The sequence below is a fragment of the Sarcophilus harrisii genome, chromosome 5, assembly GCF_902635505.1.
Source record: "Sarcophilus harrisii chromosome 5, mSarHar1.11, whole genome shotgun sequence".
NCBI lineage: Eukaryota > Metazoa > Chordata > Mammalia > Dasyuromorphia > Dasyuridae > Sarcophilus > Sarcophilus harrisii.
Window position 1 is genome coordinate 212,253,534 of NC_045430.1, and position 21,758 is coordinate 212,275,291.

The window sequence follows — 21,758 nt, forward strand, 5'->3', positions numbered from 1 at the left end:
TAAGGTAATTGCTGAGGTCATCTGTTGAAAGCATAAAGAATGGCAGTACAAACTCTAAGAAAAATCTGGGAGAAAAAAGAATGCAGAGCTTCAAATAAGAAGTGAGACTCCATCTAAGCATAAACAAATAATGAAAATTACCCATGCCTATGTTTTGTCAATAAAAAGCTATAATAAAAAACAACAACAACAACAAATAATGGATAAAATCTAAGATTTTTTCCCTAGCAATGGAAACGAAGAGGTCATGAAACTATGAGGTCAGGATTCACAAAGGTTAAAGTTGTTAAAGATAAAGTTGCAAAGATAATGGCAAAAGAAAAAGGGAAGACTATGAGCCTGTTTCCAGGATCAATGGAAAAGAAGAGAGTATGCTGAAGATTGGTACATGATTGTGATAGTGGGGATAGGGTGATATATAGTTAGAGAAGAGGTTGCTGAATGATGGCAGCAAATAGTGGTCTGAAAGCAAAAACAGAGGACAAGAAGTAAGTTAACCTCTCTGCCACACCAAGAAATTTAAGGAAGTGAACAGAACAAGGCAAACTATAGATACATCAAGGAGAAAAATACAACTACTATTCATAGGTCCTATCTCCAATTTATTTCCTTGTGTTGCTTTATAAAATAGAAGTGATACCTAAGAAGTTTGAATCAGCTGTGAACTTGGCAGCTACATATTGTACTAGGGAAAAAACATACTGATTATTTAATCAAAATAGCTAGATAGGAAGCCACACAGTCATGATTATTAGTAAATTTTCTTAAAATCTTTTTTCTAAAAAGCTGTTAAGTTATGTGGAGATGTACAAATTAAATTGTATGTACAGTTTACACCTGTTAGATGCCAATGACGGAGATGTCACTGTATATGATGGGTAAGCTGACAATGAGTCTAGAGTCTAGGACAAAAATAGATCTGTTCTACTTCAGTCCTGAACAGTGATGATGGAAAAAATTTAGTGAGATGCATAAACATTGTAGGCTGATGAAATGTTATCAAACCAGCTTTGTAAGTTCATCAGCTTGACCCACAAACATGAGTGAAATGTGTCTCCTTGTTAAGGGCTATTTGAAGCTTTATATAAGCTTAATTGAGTATACACTGCACTTTAGGGAATCACCATCCTGTACCCTTAGAATTCAAAAAATTATGAAGCCTTTAAATTTATAATATCACACAAGGGAGAGATGTGCCAGCCTGGACAGGCCCAGGAAATCTACTCTGTTAAAGATCTCGGAAAGCAATATAATTTTGTGATCCATCTTGGGGTTCTATTCTTTTTGCAATCAGAGAAGCAGATGGGTCCAATTTTAGTTTGGATTGTAATGGACTCTTTAGAATATATTCTCCAAAATTCCTAATGATCATTAAAGACAGGGTGAGAGGCAGTATAGTACAGAACTCTGAAAGCTAGCCAAGGAACCTGGATTCTGCTCCTGTGACTGACCTGTATTGTATCTCTGGACAAGTCATTTTTCTCTCAGTGATCTAGGACTTTTTAAGACCATGTGTTTCAGAGAAGGCACTGTTTCCTCAGTCTTTCCTTGTACCAATAAAACCATAGATATTAACCTTATTCCTTTTTTGTGAAGTTGTATCTATGTAACAATTTATACAAAATAGATATAAACTCATCTGAAGTACTTACTGTGTATTCTGCTCAATCCTATGTGCTGAGGGGGATATGAAGATATATGAGACATAGTCCTGCTCTCCAGTATTCTCTTTTGAGATGCAAGACAGGCACGTGAAATAATTAGAAAACATAGGACAACATATAATATATGCATCAAAGAAATTGGTAAAGACTCAAGTTCCAAATCAAAAATTTTAAAAGGAGACAACAGCATAAGCTCCAGAAGTCGTCAGTGAAGGCTTCACACCTTTTGACACTTGAAAACTAGCCTCTGATTATATTACTAATCCTGACACAAAGCATCCTTTTAAGCAAGAAATTTAGATTCAATTCCCTGGCATATCCACATATTCATCACACTAGAACAGAATAAAAGGGGTGTAAGCCCAATCCTATAACTTAAAGAATCCTGAAAAATAAATATGTGAATATAGTTGTATAATTCTTATAGACTACAATTGCAAGGAAAAGTTGCAAAGGAACAAGCCCCATAAGCAAACCTTACCTTTGATTGTCTCAGGAAACTTTGTGTTAGGATGTCCCAGCATCCGGATATTTCCAGGAAGTAGTCCAAAACATACTAGTTAACTAGCTCCATTGCATGGATCTTTTCCACTTGTTCTTCTTGGAAAGAAGATTCAACAAACCAAATTTCCCAGGAAATAGATAGTGTCAATAGTACATCCACAAAGGAGATTGCTTTGTGGAGATCTGAGATGCACTCTGTAAACACCTGCTGCTGGAAAAGCCTCACACAGGAATGGCACAAGCATGAGGAGAATGGAGAAGAATGCTGACTCTCATCAACATGCAGATGGTGTCTAGCATTTAGTACCTCATCACTGAGGTTATGGCTAAGTGGCCAGGGATGAGTCATGACTCACATACATTCACAGGAATATTTTTCTGGCTGCACAATTTAAAAGCAAGCGGCCTGGAAAGTGCTCTTATTTTCAGCCATCACATTTTCAGCTCTCTCCACACATATAACTGTCGTGAAGTTTTTTGTTTGCTTGCTTGTTTTTGTTGTGGTAGAATTGTGATGGTAGTGATATTTTTTTCATGTGATAGTGCTTACTCACTATAAGAGCTAGCTAATAATTCATGTGCTAAACTCTAAGATATACATTCCTAAGTCATATATGGAAAATTAGCAGTCTCTAATGAGGAAATTGCCATTAAGAGTTTACTGCAATGTCTTTATCAAAATGGCAAGATTTTTTTTTTTTTTTACTTAATCAGTAAAGTCCAGACAGAAAGTCCAGATACATTTCAGTAAGAAATGAGGCAAAATCCTTAGCAGAAAGGATAGAAGGAAGGGGATCCAGCAGAGCTTTGGAGGAACTACTGTGGTGAGTATGATAGCTAATGGGGAAGGTATAAAAGAAGTACTTCAACTTAGTTGAAGTTATATAGCATAAATCTGCAATGGGCCCAGTCAGCACAGCTTTGTGATTTTCTCTAGCTTCCTTCAATGGTTCATGAATAGGTGTGGCTGATGAGTGATCCAAAGCTAACACTTGTCAGGGCAAGAAAAACTGTACAGAGGGCAAGTAGCAGTGCAGAGTTGAACTGGTTTACCAAAAGGCCAAGATGGGAAAAGGAGGAGGGGACAGCAAATGGAGGGGCAGTAGGCTGGGAAAGAACTGATAGAGGGAGAATTGGAGCATGAAAAAATAGAATTAGGAGTAGCAAAGCAGAGGGAGATGTGAAGTAACACTAGATTGTGATCAGATAGGGGAATTCCACAGTTCATGAACATGGAACTGGTGAATTTGTGGGTGAGCAAGATCAAAGATATGACCATCTGGTTGAGGTAGGATGGCAGAAAAAGAATTATGAAATGAGTAAATTGAGAAGTATGAAGTTAGGGTTTGAGGCAGAATAAATATGAGGCAAGACTTAAATCCAAGTCTTAGTGATCCCAAAGCTAGCTCTCTATCTATTATACATTACTTTTTTTAGTAACAGCTCTGCCCTTTGTATGCACACTCCTTGAAAACTTTCATTGCTTTGATACTGAGATACAACATTCTGGGCATTTCAAAATTTGAGCATTCAAAATTCTATACAATATCATCCCAGGCTTCTTTTTTCATACTTTGCTGATCCCCTTTTGTACTATGTTCCAGTCCAAGGAATTAGTCTCCATTTACTATTCTACCCTTTCTTGTCTCCATACTTTGCTTATTTTAGCATTCATATTTATAAATGGTTGTTGACCTTCATTCTCAAACCAAAATGACATCACTATAGAGTTATGTTACAGTGTGTCTGGCTGTAGTTGACAGACCAATTGGTCTCAGAATGCTCTGCCACAAGTTGGCACAAACAGTTCCTATAAATATTTGGGATGAATTCTGTAACTGTGCATCTTGTGTTTCTTCTGAAGTAATTCAATTCTGCTTGGTTATAGAGCGCAGCACTTTCTCTGATGAAGAGGTACCATGCTGGGTGATTCTGTGCAGTGAGTCCCAAGTCATACAATCAAATCTAAAGTTCTTGAGACCTTGAGAGTGTCCTTGTATTTCTTTTGCTGACTACCACATGAAGGCTTGCTCTGCGAGTTCTCCATAAAATCGTCTTTTTGGCAAGCAAATGTTTGGCATTCAAGCAATATGGCCCATTCAACAGTTGTGCTCTCTGCAGTAGAGTCTGAATGCTTGGCAGTTTAATTTGAGAAAGGACCTCAGTATCTTATCCTGTCAGGTGATCTTCAGAATCTTCCTAAGATAAGTCAAATGGAGGTGATTCAGTTTCCCGGCATGGCTCTGGGATATCATCCAGGTTTTACAGGTATGCAACAATGAGGTAGATCATCATAACAGCTCTGGAGATCTTCAGCTTGGTAGTCAGTCCTCTCTCACTCTTTCCTTGGAAACCTCCCAAACACTGAGCCAGCCCTGGCAATGCATGAGTCAATTTAATTATCAATGTGGACATCTGTGGAAAGTAGTAAGAGAACTTATCCACAGCATCCAAAACTTTTTCATTTGCTGCAACTGATGTTTCCACATATGGACAGTGTAGTGCTGCCTGATGGAGGACCTGTGTTCTCTTGGTGTAAATTGTTTAGGCCAAAATTATCATGAGCTTCCCTCCCATTTTTGTTAGCATTCTCACTTCCTGGAGTGCCCAACTCCAATGCTACCCATCTATAAGAAGACTTATCTCACCTTTCCTCAGTCGCTTCCTAATTGAAATGTAAATCTTAATTGTATAAATATGTATGCCTATATTCAATTTATATATATTTTTACCATGTTTAACATATATTGGATTACTTGCCATCTAGAGGAGGGGGTGGGAAGAAGGGGGATAAAATTGGAACACAAGGTTTTGCCAGGGTCAGTGCTGAAAATTTATCCTTGCATATGTTTTAAAAATAATTTAAAAAAAAAAGAAATGTAAATCTTTCTACTCAGATTTCTCATAGTAGTTTCCTTTGCTCTTAACTTGCTCTTCCTTAGAATATACTTATCTTCTTATATTTGTACCAGTTTTTCTCTAATATTCACATCTAGACAAAAGTCTTGTTCAATCCTATCTTCATATTCCTAGAACTTAGCATAATGTCTTGCATATAGCAAGTGTTTAATAAATGTTTTCAATCACTGACATGATAAATAACAAAATCAATACTCAAAGTGATCCTAATAAGGTAGAATAGATAAATATTCAGTAGAGGACAGAGACAGAGCCAAGATGGTAGAGTAAAGGCAGGAACTTTCCCAACCTCTCCCCCAAACTGCTCCAAATTCCTTTAAATGACTCTAAACAAAGTCCTGGACATCTATAATTTTAATGCATTTTAGAACACCCAAAAGATGGTGTAGAACATTTTCCAGCTGAAGACAACTTAGAAGGTCAGCAGGAAAGGTCTATGGCACCAGGGTGGAAGTCTAGCAGACACTCCTGGAGCAGGGCGGCTCTGGTCCCAATCCCAGGCCCAGTGTCAGCAAAGCAGGATTGGGCCCCTGAATCAGTGGTAATACTGGTGGTTTCTAGATCTCTTGGCCCAGAGACACCAAAGACAACTTGGAAGGGGAAATGGAAGTGGGAAATGTTATCAGTAGGGTGAGAAGTCCTTGTGGGCATGGGCAGTGGAGGTGCTGGCAGTTTCCAGAGGCCTCAGACCACAGGAAGTCTCTTTACTAGCTCTGAGGAAGGACTCTGTTGCCTTAGCATACTAGAACTTACAGCCACAGTGTAGCAGGGACACTCCTAACAGCTCCAGAACAGAAAAGAGGACTTGTGGTCGGATTCCTATTATTTCTGAAAACTGCTGCACAAACCCCCTGAAGCTTGGGACAGTGTCCCCTCCACTCTGGGAACACAGCCCTACTTTAACAAAGGGTTAAAAGCTGAGTAGTAGCCTAGGAAAATGAACAGACAACAGAAAAAAGTTTCTGACCATAGAAAATTACTAAGGTGACAAGGAAGATCAAAACATACTCAGAAGAAAATAAGAAAGTCAAAGTTCCTACATCCAAAGCCTTCAAGAAATATAAGAATTGGTCTCAGGAGCTTGGAAGAGCTCAAAAGGGATTTTGAAAGTCAAATAAGAGAAATGAAGAGCAGGATGCTCTCAGAAAAACTTGTAAAGTCCTTCATGAACAATTCAAGCAAAGTGAAATGTACTATGTACAAAGTGGTAGTAAAGTTTTGGGATGATCAGCTATGAATGACTTAGCTATTTTCAGCAGTTCAATGATCCATGATTACTCTGAAGGACTTCTATTGAAAAATCCTATTCATACCCAGAGAAAGAACTAATTGTGTCTATTTTTTAAACTTTTTTTCCTTAAGAATTTTTTTTTTAGGGGGAAGATCTTTCACAACATGACTTTTATGGAAATGTTTTGCATAACTTCACATGTGCTTTCTAATGCACTCTAGAGGTAGGAATAAGGGAGAGAATCTAGAACTCAAAAGTTTTAAAAACAAATATAAAAAAAATTTAGATGTAAATGAAGAAAAATAAAAATATTAAATATTTTTAATTCAATAGAAATAAATATGAAAATATTAAAAATAAATTTAAAAATAATTGACACAAGTTCTCTATGGGAGAGTGACATAAGAAGAATATTTCAAAAAGATCTAGTAGATAAGTTCAGATGGATTAGAATAAGGAAGATTCGAAGTAGAAAGACCAGTAAACAAAAACTTTATTGAAATGATTATAAGGTCTTTCAGAGTTCAAAGAAGGATGGTAGCATTTAGAATGTTAAGAAAGTAGAGTTTTTAGGACTTGTACGTCGGGGGATAAGAGAGAAGGAAAAGCTGAAGATTACTGTAAGAATTTGAATCTGGATTTTTGAAAGAAAGATAGTATGAATAAAAATAGGATTCAGAATATAATTGATTTGTTGATGAAGATAATGAATCTAGTCTTAGACATACTGTTTTTGAGATGAATAGAAAAGAGGTGATAAAAATGTTGAATTGGAACTACAGGAAAAACTTAAGATTGTAATGTATATTGGCACAGACCTGAAATGCAAGATTGTGGGGTGGGTGGAAGGATGAGATATACAAAGGAGAAAGTTTAGAAGTAGAAAATACAAAGGGCAAAGTAAAGCATCTAGAAGAATGGCCAAATTTTAGCAGAAGAGATAGCAAAGTAAGCAGAAGTGATTGGAGAGGTAGAATTTTAATTTAGATAGTACAATTTCACAGAAATAGGAGAGAAAAGAATTTTAAAGAAATAGAGATAATCAGTGATGTTATATGTTGCAAAAAAGGCAAGGTGAAAGAGTATTTAGAAAAGGACACTGAATTGACCGATTAGGAAGTCACAAACTAACCTCTAAAAATACTATTTAAATGGATTGACTGGAGCAGAAGTCAAAGAGGATAAAAGAAAGTATATCTAGTACAGCACATTGTAAGTTCTAAATATTTAGTTGTTGAATTAAACTGTTTTGGGGGAAATGGAAACTATATGTATAGATCACTAACTTCAGGAATTTGCCTCTAGAAGGAAGAGGAGGAAATAGGATGTTTGGGGAATAACAATGTCATTCAAAAGTCCTCATTCCCTCAGGATCCTAATTTTTTTTTTTACATGACTTATACATGATTTCCAAATATATGGAGATAAAAAAAATTGGAGTGAAAAAGTATAGAACAGGATAAACACCTGCCGTATCAGTTCAATCCTTCATTTCTTCATCTCCATTTTTGTATAGGACATGTCTACTTGTATATGACCAAATGTTGCTATTAGCTATTTTATGGAAATATTATTCCAGGCTCAAAGGATACCAGAAAAATTATATTGTACCTATTAATGTCCTTGTAACCTTCACTAGACCAGATTTGTTTTCTCCTTTGCATTCCTCTATATTGTTTCCATCTTGAAGAGAGCAAAAGAATGTACAATGTGGAACTGAGTAGACTAGAAATTAACCTAAGTAGTGGCTAATGGGGTGCTAAGATAAGGGAAGAGCCTGTGTATTTTAAGGGGAAAAGAGGCTAGAAGATGCCAGTAGAAAGACATGTAAAAAACATACTATAGAAGGGAAAAGATAGAAATTAATCAATCATTCACTAAGCATTTCCTATAGATCTGGTACTTATGTGATTATATAATGCTGTATCTCTGCCTTTAGATTATGTTTTCCTAATTTATATTTCATGGGCAGGATACTGGCTCCCAGAAAATGACTTTATCTTAGTTTACATTTTAATGGCCAGCTATAATAAGTAATGATAGTAAGGTGAACCGCCCAAGATACCAAGCTATAAAATTAGCTCATCATTGACATCCTGGAGCTAATGAGTAATAAAAGTTAAATTCCTAAGCAACATCTGTTTTTTTCTCATTCCTCCTATAAAAGTACTTATTTGTCCCTCTTCTTTTTTGCTAACTCTCTTTTAGAACTTAGTCTGCTATCAACAGCATAATAATACTGTCTTTGCCTCTTGATTTAGAAATGGTCTGACTGCTAATTCTTTTGAGACACTTTGTGACACCAATCCAGAATCCCAATATTTTGGAGATTCAACCCCTATGGCTTATGTGAGGAAAGTCTAGCTTTACCTCCTCTATTGCAAAGTAAGTCCTCCTTTTCTTTTTTCCCTCTATCCTATAGCTGGGACACCCCCTAGCACCTAAGAAGCCTTGAGGTTATCAATGAGCTTTACACTCAGCATAATTCCCTTGGCTGGGCTGCCTGGTCTTGGGAGTATTGGGGGTTTCAGCATACTTGCCAATTTTCACCTTCCCTGTAAGACACCAGAAGAAGGTGAATTCTTATAGGAACAGAAATCCTTTAAGACTTGTAGCAAACATGGGATAATCCATTTCTATCCCTATCCCTAAAGAGTCTCTCTTGAGTTGCCTCTTAAAAAACAGAGCCTAATTCACCTTATATAATCTCAAAAAAGAGAGGTTTATTTTCTCTTTTATTACTTCCTGGTCTCAATATACCCTGGAGGATTACAGGAAATGGTCCATTAATAGGTCTTTTAACTATAATAATATTTTACAGCCTAATCTGTTTTTCCACCCAGAGGGAAAATGGACTGAAGTTCCATATATCCAGGCTTTTGGTGACTTTATCTCAAAATCTTAATTTAAAACAACAGTTAGGATATTTCTGGTTAAATTTAGTGGAAGGAAATTTAAGAGGGAGACTGAGACTGTCCTAGTTAATCCTCTAATCCTGAGTCCTTTTATGTTCTTTTATGTAGGTCCCTACTAGGAAGCCTGAGAACTCCTAGGATCATCCCTATATCAAGATCCAGTCTCTACATCCAACTCCCCAGTCCCTTTCCCACTGGTCCCCAGACCCTCACATTCTGAATTGAATTCTACAACCTCCTAGCTCCCTCTCCATACAAGGAGCAGAACCCCTCAAAACCCTGATTCAGACACCCCTCCTAAACTTTGCCCATTCAGAAAAGTAGCAGACTCTAGCAGTGGAACACTCGGGGCACATGTCCCATTTTCAACGTCAGATTTTTCCCAAATTGAGGAAAAACTTTGTTACTTTTGAATGGGACTGGTTGGAGATTTCTCAAAAAGTCCATGAGATAGAGCAGGTCAGACTAGGCCTAAGTCACATGATCTCTATACCCAGAGCCAGAAGATCAAATTTTGGACCTCAGGTTGCAGGAAGTCACATGATTTCTAAAAGTCCACTCCTAAGTCAGTGACAGGAAGTTACAGGAAGTGATGTGACCATTGGTCAAGGATGATTACTTCCTTTTAGTCTATCCAATGAAAAGGCTTGGGTCATTTGCTATTTAACCACTGACGAGTTCCAGCTTGTGAGGTCCAGGAGCACATGGTGGGAACTGGGATGCCTCTCCCTGCCGGGACCAAATGAATGCTTTTTCTTTGTACCTGAAGATGCCTCTGATTAGTAAATTTGAGAAAGGGATCTATTACATGAACTGATGCTAAGTGAAATGAGCAGAACCAGGAGATCATTATATACTTCAACAACGATACTGTATCAAGATGTAATCTGATGGAAGTGGATTTCTTTGACAAAGAGAAGATCTAACTCAGTTTCAATTGATCAAGGATGGACAGAAGCAGCTACACCCAAAGAAAGAACACTAGGAAATGAATGTAAACTGCTTGCATTTTTGTTCTTCTTCCCGGGTTATTTTTACCTTCTGAATCCAATTATCCCTGAGCAACAAGAGAACTGTTGGGTTCTGCACACATATATTGTATCTAGGATATACTGTGACATATTTAACATGTATAGGACTGCTTGCCATCTGGGGGAGGGGGTGGAGGGAGGGAGGGGAAAAATAGGAACAGAAGTGAGCGCAAGGGATAATGTTGTAAAAAACTACTCTGGCATGGGTTCTGTCAATAAAAAGTTATTTAAAAAAAAAAAAGAGAGAGAGAAAGGGGTCTAGCACCTGTCCTACACACTAAGAAGACCCCACCAAATTTACTGAGAGCTTTAAAGCCAATCCCCTCCAAATGGATCTTATCTGAGATGTTAATATTATTATTTTAGAGGATGCAGGGAAGATGGAATAGATAAGAAAGTTTTAAGCTCTCCATATTTTCCTCACAAACAAAACACTATTGCACCTCAGGGTGAAAGTAGACTTGTGAAGAACAAGTACGAATTGGGGCAGAACAGTGGTCCTCCTGGGATAAGTGGAGAAGATCCAAAGAAAAGCCCAGGATGGGAATTTAGCCAGTGTGAAGTACATGTATCTCCAGGCTAGTTCTGCTCAGGCAGCAAGCAGAGAGCCTGAGGGCTAGCATGGTTCAGAGGTAGCCCCAGCCTCAACCTCAGGAGCTTTCCCCTCCTGGACAGTGTAGGAAGGTGGGGTTTTCTATCCAAGAAGATTGATAAAAACCTCCAGGTCCTGCTGTGCTGCTAGGATGTGGCCCTGCCTGAGAAGGAACCAACACATACTGGTGAGTGCAGAAGCAGTGGGGCAGGAACTGCCCGAATGGCAAAGGACACATAGGAAGGTGGAATTTTGATTTGGGTTCCAGGACAGAAGGGAGAATTGAAGGAGGACAGAGGTACTGTCTCCCATATTCCATGTCTAAAGGTAATTACAAGCTCTTATTAAGGGGGAAAAAAGGAGCAGGCAAAGGAGAAAGAACATAGCTATAGAAAGTTATTATTGAATAGGGAAGATTGGGGTTTGTCTTCAGAGGAGGTTACTGATGTAAAAAAAAAAAAGAAAAAAAAAAAAAAAGGCTTTCTTATCATAAATAGTGCTGTGAAATGACTCCCTATCTAAAAAGAATCTATAGAAGAACTCAAAAAAGACATTAAGAATCAAATGAGAGAGACTAAGGAAAAAAACAGAAAAAAAAAGAAACAACAATCTAAGAAAAACAAGATTATGAAAAGAAAGTCAATCAACTAAGTTGAAATTTAGTCCTTTTTTTAAAGCTTTTTATTTTCAAAACATAATTTTTCAACATTGACCCTTGCATAGGCTTATGTTCCAGATTTTCTCCTTCTTCCCCCTACTCTTCCCCTAGATGGCAAGCAATCCAATATATGTTATACTTGTTAAAATATATGCTAAATCTAATATGTGTAAATATTTTTATACAATTCTCTTGCTGCACAAGAAAAATCATATCAAAAAGTAAAGTAAATGAATAAGAAAACAAAATGCAAGTGAACAACATTAAAGAGTGAAAATGCTCTGTTGTGATCCACATTCAGTTCTACAGTCCTCTCTCTGGGTGTAGATGGCTCTCTTCATCACAAGATCATTGGAACTGGCATCAATCATCTCATTGCTGACAAGAGCCACATCCATCAGAATTGATCATTGTATAATCTTGTTGCAGTGTATCTCCTTGTTCTGCTCATTTCACTTAGCATCAGTTCATGTAAGTCTCTCCAGGCCTCTCTAAAATCATCTTCCTGATCATTTCTTATAGAACATGGGAGAGATGGGGGAAAAATGGGAGAAAAAAGAATAAAATAGAAAGTATACTGCAGAGAACAAAATAAAAAGTACAAGGAAGCAAAGAAAAGTTAGATAGTTCTAAATATATATTCTATTATTACATATATTTTCTTGAAAATGGAAATTTATTGTTATGTATTTTGAATCCTTTCATGTTCTGCTTGCATATGACAATTTTTTCTATTTCATTAAAAAAATTTATTTAAGTTTTAAATTAAAAAATATATCATTCTCTCCTCCTGCTGCACAATAGAGGAAAAAAGAAGAATCTGAAATTTAGCCCAGAAGTTTGGTGATAATATGGCCAGTCTTCCTTCTCAGGAAACTACTCCCTAAGGGCTATTACCATCCCAGTTGCAGATTCTAGGCTGGATTACCAAGAAGGGAGCAGAGATAGAGAAAGGAGACATGAAGTTTGCAGACTTAGCTATTTAAGTAGCTACACATTTGCCCCTAACCATGGCACCATTACTTCCCCAACTCCCCAACTCTCATATATCCTCCTATAGCCCCCAAGAATAGGCTTTTGATAAAGAGAGGGGATATATTCTTTCTATCTTGGGGTGGTTTCAATCACCAGGCCAGCTTCTAATATCCAAGGCAAGCCAGAGAAACTTCCCTTTGGTCTATACCAAGAGACCCACTTGGGTAAGAATGCTTCCAGTCCCTTGTGAAAATGATTTTCATTCATCATAAGCCAGGCTGAACCATTAGGCAGATTTGTCAAGCCTGCCCAATTTGTGCTCAAGTGAATCCTAAAGGTGCTGTTAGTTCCTCCCCCCATTTTAAAAATCTGTTCAGAGGAGAAGACTGTCAGGTAGACTTTACACATATGCCCCCTTGCAGGGGTTTTGTTGACACTTTTACCTTGTGGTTGGAAATCTTTCCTTGCAGGACTGAAAAAGCTCAGGAGGTTTCAAAAATTTTGTTAAAGATTATAAAGAATTTGTCCAGCTCTTTACAGTAACAATGGCCCAGCCATTACTTCATAAATAACCCAAGCTGCTCTTCCAAAAAAAAAAATAGCATTCTCTACGAGGCTCTGAATGAAAGGAACAGACATCCCTTGGGGGATATGCTATTTTTTGTGATCCTCTTGATAAATTGTATTCTTCTCTGATGATCTTGCCTTCTCCTCTGGCAATTTAAGCATTTTTCTCTGCCCCTGAGATGGTTTCCCTCTTTCACTCTGGATGAAGGAGGTAGGTGGGAATCTTGATAGGACTAGGAGAGGATGGGAAGAAAACATGGGATGAAGCTCACTCATCCCTCAGCAAGGCAGCAGCTTATTAGGGAGTGCTGGGTCTGCCTCTCAGGTAGCTCCTTCAGCCTTCCCTTATGTATCCATGCACTTCTTCCCTCTCTTCCAGTTTTGCCTTTCATTTTGGCAAACCCCCTATGGGACTCTTCACATTTTCCCTTTTTCTCAATGGGTAAACTTCCCTCCATCATACCTACCTTCCCTGCCTCTGTGTCAGACAGCTATTTCCATTATAGTACTTTCCCAGGTAGCCCTATTAGTGCACTCAGTAATGACACCTGTGACTCCTAAAGGCAACTCCTCCTGCTCTGAAAATGGCTCAGCCCCCCTTCCCCAGTATCAATGCCAACTCACCAGCTGTACCCTTTTGCCCATCCATTTGTAATCATGCCCCCTAATTCCCAGAGTAAAAACTCAGCACTCTACGATTTCCTCTAAATCTCGATTTGACAACTTGGCAACTTAACCATAAGTTGCACCCCTGGACTATCTGAACTAGGAGCCTCCTCCAGGCTCAGAACATGATTTGCATCCCTCTGGGATGTACTTTCCTTTGCAAAATACTGTCTTAATGTTATCTTTTCTACTCTGGGTCTAACCCCTTGCTTTTGCACCAGAGGCCACCTACATCTAGACTCACCAACTATATATAGTGCATTCATACCCAACTTACAATTTAGGCCAAGGCTCATTCATCCCCTTTCTAAAGAGGTTGGCCATTTTTCTTGTCATACAGCATGAAGAAGTGCTAACCAACACCATACAGAGTATTGAGATCATGGCCAGTGAGTCCTTTCAACCATCCATGAGCTCCAGGAGTCACTTACCTCCCTGGCCCTCATGGTCCTCGACCTTCAAATCGCCCCAGACTACTTGGCATCTGAAAGGGGGTCCTGCATTGTGACCACCACCACCATCTGTGTCTACATCAACAATTCTCACCAGGTTGAGCTCGGAGTCAACCTCATACAACAATGGCAAAGTGGAAGAAAGACTTTGGTGAGGACCTACTATAAAGGGGTAACACCGGGGGCTCATGGTTCTTATCACCCCTCCTTTCTCTTATCCTGACATATTTTTTGAATATTTTCCTCCTCTTTATCTTCTGGCCTTGCCTATTTAATATATTGGCCAGATTTGCATTTTCTAGGATGTAGGCTGTCCACCTGCAGATGGTCATGCGAACAACCTATTCTATACTCTTCCCATCTTTGGATTTCTTATATGCTCAATTTAAATCATCTCTGTTGAGGTTGGGAAGGGGACCCCAAAAGTTTGGGATCATAGACCATGTCACAAGATGTCTCAAAAGAATTTGCAGGTTTGAATCCATCTCCTTAACCAAGTGGTAAAGTTTATTGTAATTGTAACGCTATTACAAGCAGACTAAATTCTAAGGGAATTCAGCAGAAAAACAGAAGCAAGAAGACACATTTATCCAGCTTTCTATCACTGACACGCTAATTCTATGGCTCAGGAGTGGTCTCCAGAACATGGTTATCACTGAAAAGATTATCACTATTGTCTCAGGAGTTTGGTCCTGAGTCCAGAAGCTATCTGACAGTCAGCAATGAATTGAGGAGTGGTTTTATTCAAAATCAGGCAGATTGTTGTTCTTAGATTGGTAATGTGGGAAGTCCCTGAGGCAGACTCCAAAACCAGAAAATTTGGGATTTACTGACTTATTGTTAGAACAGAACCGTACCCCCTCTCTACCCCCCTGAAATCAGAGGGTCACAAAAATCATACTACATCAATTTTCCTGTCTGAGAGAGGGACCCATTAAGGCAGGGACATTTCTATAACCATTGTAAGCTTGAAGCAGTTACAGAAGAAATGACCTTTGAGCCTTTGCCCCAAATGATTTTGGGTCCTTACTGTCTATGGGGGAAATAATGTGATTTTAATGCTATATCTCTTCCCTTAGAAAACGTTTTCCTTGTTTACATTTCATGTTCAGGATATAAGCTCCAAAAGAATATTAGTTGTGTTTTCCTAGTTTACATTTCATGGCCAAGATACTGGCTCAAAAAGAACGCTCTTACTTTAGTTGACATTTTAAAGGACAGCTATAATGAGTTACAATAGTAAGGTAAAATAACCAAAATACCAAACCATAAAATTAACATATCAATGACATCCTGGAGCTAATGAGTAATAATAATGAAATTCCAAAGCAACACTTGTTTTCTCTCACTTCTTTCTACAAAAGTTCCTATTTGTTCCCTCCCCCTTTTTTTGCCAGCTCCCTTTTGGAACTTAGTTTGTTGCCAACAATATAATAATAAAATCTTTGCCTTTTGATTTGGAGATGGCCTAAGCCTACAAATTCTTTTGAGACATCTTGTGACACCAGGTCAGAACCCCAACATTTTGGGGGGTCAGGCCCTGTATCCTAATAGTTAAGAACTTTTTATGGAATTACTCTCAAATTTTAAAATTGCATGGGAGAAGGGAAAATCATTTCATGTCAATTCTATTCTCCATTGCTGGCTTTTATAATAATAGTTGTCAGCTCCTGGTTTGCTTTTTTTGGTTTGGTTTATTTATACCTTCTAAATCCTATTCTCCCTGTGCAACAAGAGAACTGTTCAAAGAAGGGCTTATGTGGCCCAGCTTGGGCCACATAGGTGTATATCACCTTGTCTACTGCATTCCACTGACCAAATAGGGGAATAGACTTATGTGACCAATCACACCATGGGATTTTGGAGGTTCTTTGTCTGAAATGTATAAATATTGTGAACATTTTCAAGGGAGTGGCTCTCTCCTGTTATGAATTTGGCTCACAGACCAGGATGGGGTCTGCTTCTCGAGATTCTAATAAATAATTCTGCTTTCTATTAGTGATCTCTGTAGTAGTCAATTTGGGTAGGTCTTTTTGTCCCAAATAAGGACAATCATCAGCATAGAGATGATTATCACATTAATGGAAGCTGAGGAGATCACTAAATGAAATAGTAGAGTACATAAAGAGAGACAGAACCTTAAGAGAGACCCTTGGTAAAAAAAAGCATGATCTGGGATCCTACAAAGGAGACAGAGATGGAGCAGACAGGTAGGACAGGAACTAGGAGAAAATGGTGTCCCAAAACCCTAAAGAGAAGAGAGCATTAAGAACATCACATCATCATGTCAAAGGCTGCAGAGGTTAAAGAGAATGAGGATTGAGAAAAGGCCACTTGGTTTGGCACCTAAAAGACCAGTTTCGATGGAATTATAAGGGCAAAAGCCAGATTGTAAAATGGAGTTTCAAAGGATTGGGATTTGAGGGGATGAAAGGGTCAAATGGGTTTTTTTTTTTTTTTTTTTTTTTCAGGATGGAGGGACATTGGAATGTTTGCAAGAAGTAGGGAATAAGCCAGTTGATGGGGAGAGATAAAAATAAGTGAAAGTAAGGAAAGTAAGGGAGATAGTTATTCAGTTATGTCTAATTCTAACTGATTTTCATAGACCCTACTGTTCAAGGCTTTCCTGGAAAGGATATTGAAGTAGATAATTATGTGGAATTAAATGAGTGAAGACTCTCTCATGGGAAGATAGCTTTAAACTATCACTAATTTGTGACTTGAGAATTTATACCAAATAGAGTTATAGCTAAAAGGTGTTTGTCCCCTCCTGTTTCTCACCATTAATTAGCATTTAAGTACTTCTTTAAAAGGTGATGATGGCTTTGAATTCTCTTATCTGCTCCTATTGCAGTTCTCTAGGGAAATTTAAATTAAGAGATTATTATTACCGATTTGTATTCTTTTGTTTCTGACTTGATTTCTCAGATTAGAATTTAAGTCCAGAATTCCTCAAACAATGGGAGAAAAGGCCAGGTGGCAGTGAGGGCTTCTGTGTTCAGGGAATTTAAGCTTTTATTTTGCAGTTTATGCTTTGTGCTCCTTTTGCTGATAAACACCTTGTCAGATGGGAAATACCCTTTTCTCTGCAAAATAGTAATAATCTCTTTTTTGTTTTTTCTATTATGAGAGTTTCTGATTGTTTTTGTGGGCACTATTGTCCCACACATTTACCATTTCCTTCTCCAGTGGATTAAGACAATCATAAATTAAGTGACATGCCCAGGGTCTACTGCTAGTGTCTGAAACTGGATTTTAATTCATGTCTGACTCCAGGCCGAGAGCCCTATACAAGCTGACCATTAGGTGTATTAGGAGACATTAGATAATAAATGTTTGTGGAATTTTATTGCATCTTTTCATAGTAGCTAGTATACATAATACATGGCATTCATCAGACGCTATTAAAATACAGTATGCGATAATAGAAAAAATACTGTAGAAGATTGTAGTCAAGGTTTTGGTTTTCTTTCTGCCTTTAGCTATATAACCACAACTTTCGAGCTCATTTTTCTAAGCTATAAAAAGGGAGTTGTCTGATGCTAGTCAACTTCTAAAGTCAGTTTATTTTCAATTTTTTGTTCCAAAATGTGATAACTAAGTCCCATCCTGACCTCTACACTAGAAGATTGTTTCTCCCATTTGTCTCCCATTTTCACTGCTACCATCATTATTTTCAGAGTCATTATTTTGCTTCCCAGTTAGTCTCCCTGCCTCCTGATTCTCTTGCCTTAAGAATCTTGCACATTGCTGGCACTGGAATTTTGTTAAAACATCATTTTGAACACATCACTCCACTGTTTAAGTACTTTCAATGACTGAAAAATTCTGAACTTCCAAGCTTGGCTTTTGAGGTCTTCTACAATCTACTAATATACTCATTCAAGGTTATCACCTAGTATTCTCTTATGCAAACATTTTCCTTAGATAAGCTAATTTGTTGACTGCTCTTGGAACAAGCTTTTGTATTTCTACCTCTTCACCTTAAATTAACACATTTTCTCCACCTGGAATGTCTTCTCATTGCAATATAACTCATCTTTCAATGCCCACCTAAATTTGTGATCTCTCAATAAAGTCTACTCACTAATCCACATGGAAGTGATCTTTTCCCTCCTCTGAACTACTATTAAACATTTCAGTTGTAATGCTGGAGAAAACTAAGGCAAAATGTAGAGTTTTTAATATTTTATTTGGATTTCTAAGAGGGAGAGATTTTCTGGGACCAAAAGGATCCATTTTTGGCCTCAGGACTGACTCAGACTTTTGTCTCAAAGAATCCAGCAGCCAATGTGAGGTTCCCATGAAATATGTGTGTGTGTGTGTGTGTGTGTGTGTGTGTGTGTATATAAAGTCTGGACAAGCTACCTGGAGGCCTCAGGATCAGCCAGAGTCAGGATAAGTAAAAGTCCTTGATCTTTAGGGGGAGAAGTGAAAGAAGCAGGCAAACTGCCAGGAGGTTTGCCAATGATCTCTCGATTCTGGAGTCCAGAATCTCCACCTTTCTCCTCCTCATCCTGCAGCCAACTGTAGTCTCGACTCTCTCACCCCACCCTCTAATCCTTGCCTAAGATTATTTTAACATCAAACACTGAGCCAGCATCAACGGTGAGAAGGGCCAGTTATCCAAACATATGCTAATAAAGTCATTGTCTCATATCTAATACGTAATTAGCCTTAAGTGCTCAGTTGTCTGATTCAAGCATACCTTTTTCAGAGTTTTAGCCCTTTATATATGTGGCTCTAAGCTTGGGTAGACAAAGGCAGAAGTGTGGGGGTGGGGGGGTGGAGTGGAGTCCAAACTCTGGTGATGGGAATCTCCAAGAAGGGACCCATCAATCTAGTTCTGACAGGTGTGTGTGTGTGTGGGGGGGGGGGGGGGGGGGAGAAGAGGAGGGGAAATATTTTTTTGGTGCCTCTTTCAATGCAAATCCCTCTCAGACTGAGACCAGGAACCCCAGAGGTTCATGCTCTAGGTGTCACGAAACTGTTGGAGGAGACTCCCCAGTCCCTGTCCTGAGCCTTGATAATTTAGGAGGTGTTAGGAGCTAGGAAGTCTGAACTCCCCTTTGAGTTTACACATTTACAATTTATAACAGAGTAGCCAGCCCTAAATTAGATTACTCCTAATGATCAGGAATGGAGGTTGCAACCAAGGGGATTGAGGCAGAACAATTTAGGGAAACTGAGGCAGGGCAATTTAGAGGAAACTGCGGTACAACAGACAGATTTTATATTCCATTAGATTGTAAAGCTTCTCAAAGACCCTAACTAGTTTCTGATACATCTTTACATTATTCATAGCTTTTGAACACCTTTTACAAATTGGCCCCAACTTACCTTTCAAACTTTTATATTTTCCTTCCTGCTATCTACATTGTAGCACCTACACTGGCTATCCCTTATGACTGGAATGAAATCCCTTCTCACCTCAGAATCCTCCTCTTCAAGATGCAACTCAAGTATTATATTTTCCAGGAAACCTTCCTTAATCCCTTCAACTGCCAGCTCCCTTTGTTCCTGGCTCACTCTACCCCAACCCCTATGAGAAGGGGTCCAAGTGATCATTTCAAACCTTCATCTCAAGTCCCATTCTTCCTCCTTTTCCACAAGATTTTTGTCTCCTACTCTACTGAGAAGATACATCTCTGTGACAGATTTTTCAACAATGAGGCAATTCTAATAGATAACCTTCTGCATACAGAGAGAGGACTATGGAGACTGAATATGGATCACAACATAGTATTTGCATCTTTGTTTCTCTAATTTTTGGGGTTTTTTTTGGTGCAGTATTAGAAATACACTCTTGACACTGAAAAGCAGATATTGAGGCAAATTTATTAAAAAATCTTAAGGAATTGTCTTACTGTTTATGACGTGAAGCAGGACCCACCCCTCTCCAAGAAGAGAGTACACTGAGCACAGAAGGAGAAGTGTAATGGGCTGAGGTTTGAGTTGATGCACTGAGGTCCCAAGTACTGGAGGCTAAATAGTAATTGGGCTATACTCTATTAATATACATGATTGGATAAAGAATGGTCCCTGCCCACTCTCCGTGCAAGTCCTGATGTGTTGTATAGGAAATGATGATTTTGGTGGGTGGAGGTAGGGAGAGACAGGAAGAGAAGTTGGGAGAGATTGAGCCTGGGTTCCATTCTCCTAGCTGCTGGTCGTGTGGCTGCTGGTCTAGCTAGCTTCTTGACTCAGCTGCACACATTGCTATTGCCCATTCTCTTCCACCTCCGATCTTTCTTCACTGAGAATAAAGACTGACGATTTGCCCCTAACCTGAATTCCTGACTCCTGCTGATTTAAAAATACAAGGTCTTCACAGAGAAGCTTTATGCTTGTTAGCTGCATTGGTTCCATGCTTCCAAGTTACCATTTTTCGGATAAGCCCATACATGTTTCCCCCTAAATATGTATAAACATGTTCCCCCTCTTTCATCATGCATCCCATGTTCAAAAATGGCAAAAAAAAAAAAAAAAAAAAAAAAAAAAAAAAAACAACAACCCTCCTCCTGTAACAGTAGAGTTAATATTCAATTAGCCTAATTAGCAGGCCATAGTGATTTGGTCAGATCAGGTCACTAACCCCAACTAGTTTGGGCTGGAGGTTATCTTAAGTTTGTGGTTTTTCCAAGACCACAATTCTTCCCGATTGGCTGAATCCACCTGTGCCTTTCTAGCTCCCCAATTCCTGTTTGCTCATGGCTTCTATTGGTCACTTAATTGATGTTCAGAGGAATCTTAACCTTCCTTAACCTCTCACACTCTGAAAACCTCTTGGTCAGAGGTCCTAAAGAAAGAACACTTGGTGAAAACCAATTTTCTCACAGTAGCATGATAAACGTGGAAATATATTTTTAAAAATTGCTCCTTTAACTTATTCTGGGTTTCTTGCCGTCTGGGAGGCAGCAAAATCTGGAACACAAGGTTTTGCAGGGGCAAATGTTGAAAACTACCTTTGAATGTATTTTGAAAAATAAAAGGCCATATTAAAAAAATTAAAAAATTCGCGCTGTCTTCAATCCTCCACTCATTTGCTTTAACACCAGAGGTATGCCTTGATCTGATTCTCCTCTGTCATTCTGTCTGGGTTCCGTTATCACCTATCATTCCATATTTTCCCATTTTTATTTCTTAGAATCATAAACCTGAAGTCTTTACGTGTACGTGTATTATTTTTATTTATTTGTTTTTGTTCGAGACTTAGCTCAGAGCCCTTCTTCTAAGTATTTTTGCCGCCCTTTCCCGCTTTTATTCTCTCCCTCCCACATTTCTCCATATTCTAGAACAAATCTGCATCTCTTTTGGTTCTCTTCCTCTCCTGGATCGTGCTTATCCAGGTTATTTCCCGTGGGGGAGGGAGCAGTGGCCCGGTAGCTAGGGGGCTGGCCGGAGTCAGGAAAGCCTAAGTTCAAGCCCTGCTATACTGACCCTTTCGTGTGAAAGTAGCGGTAATGAACAGGGAACAAGTTATTTCACCTCTGAGAACTCTCAGGCAGATTCTAGAGGCACAAAGGGGTCTAGCAGAATCCAAGAAATGACTGGTTAGTTTTAATATTTTTAAAATTGTTAATC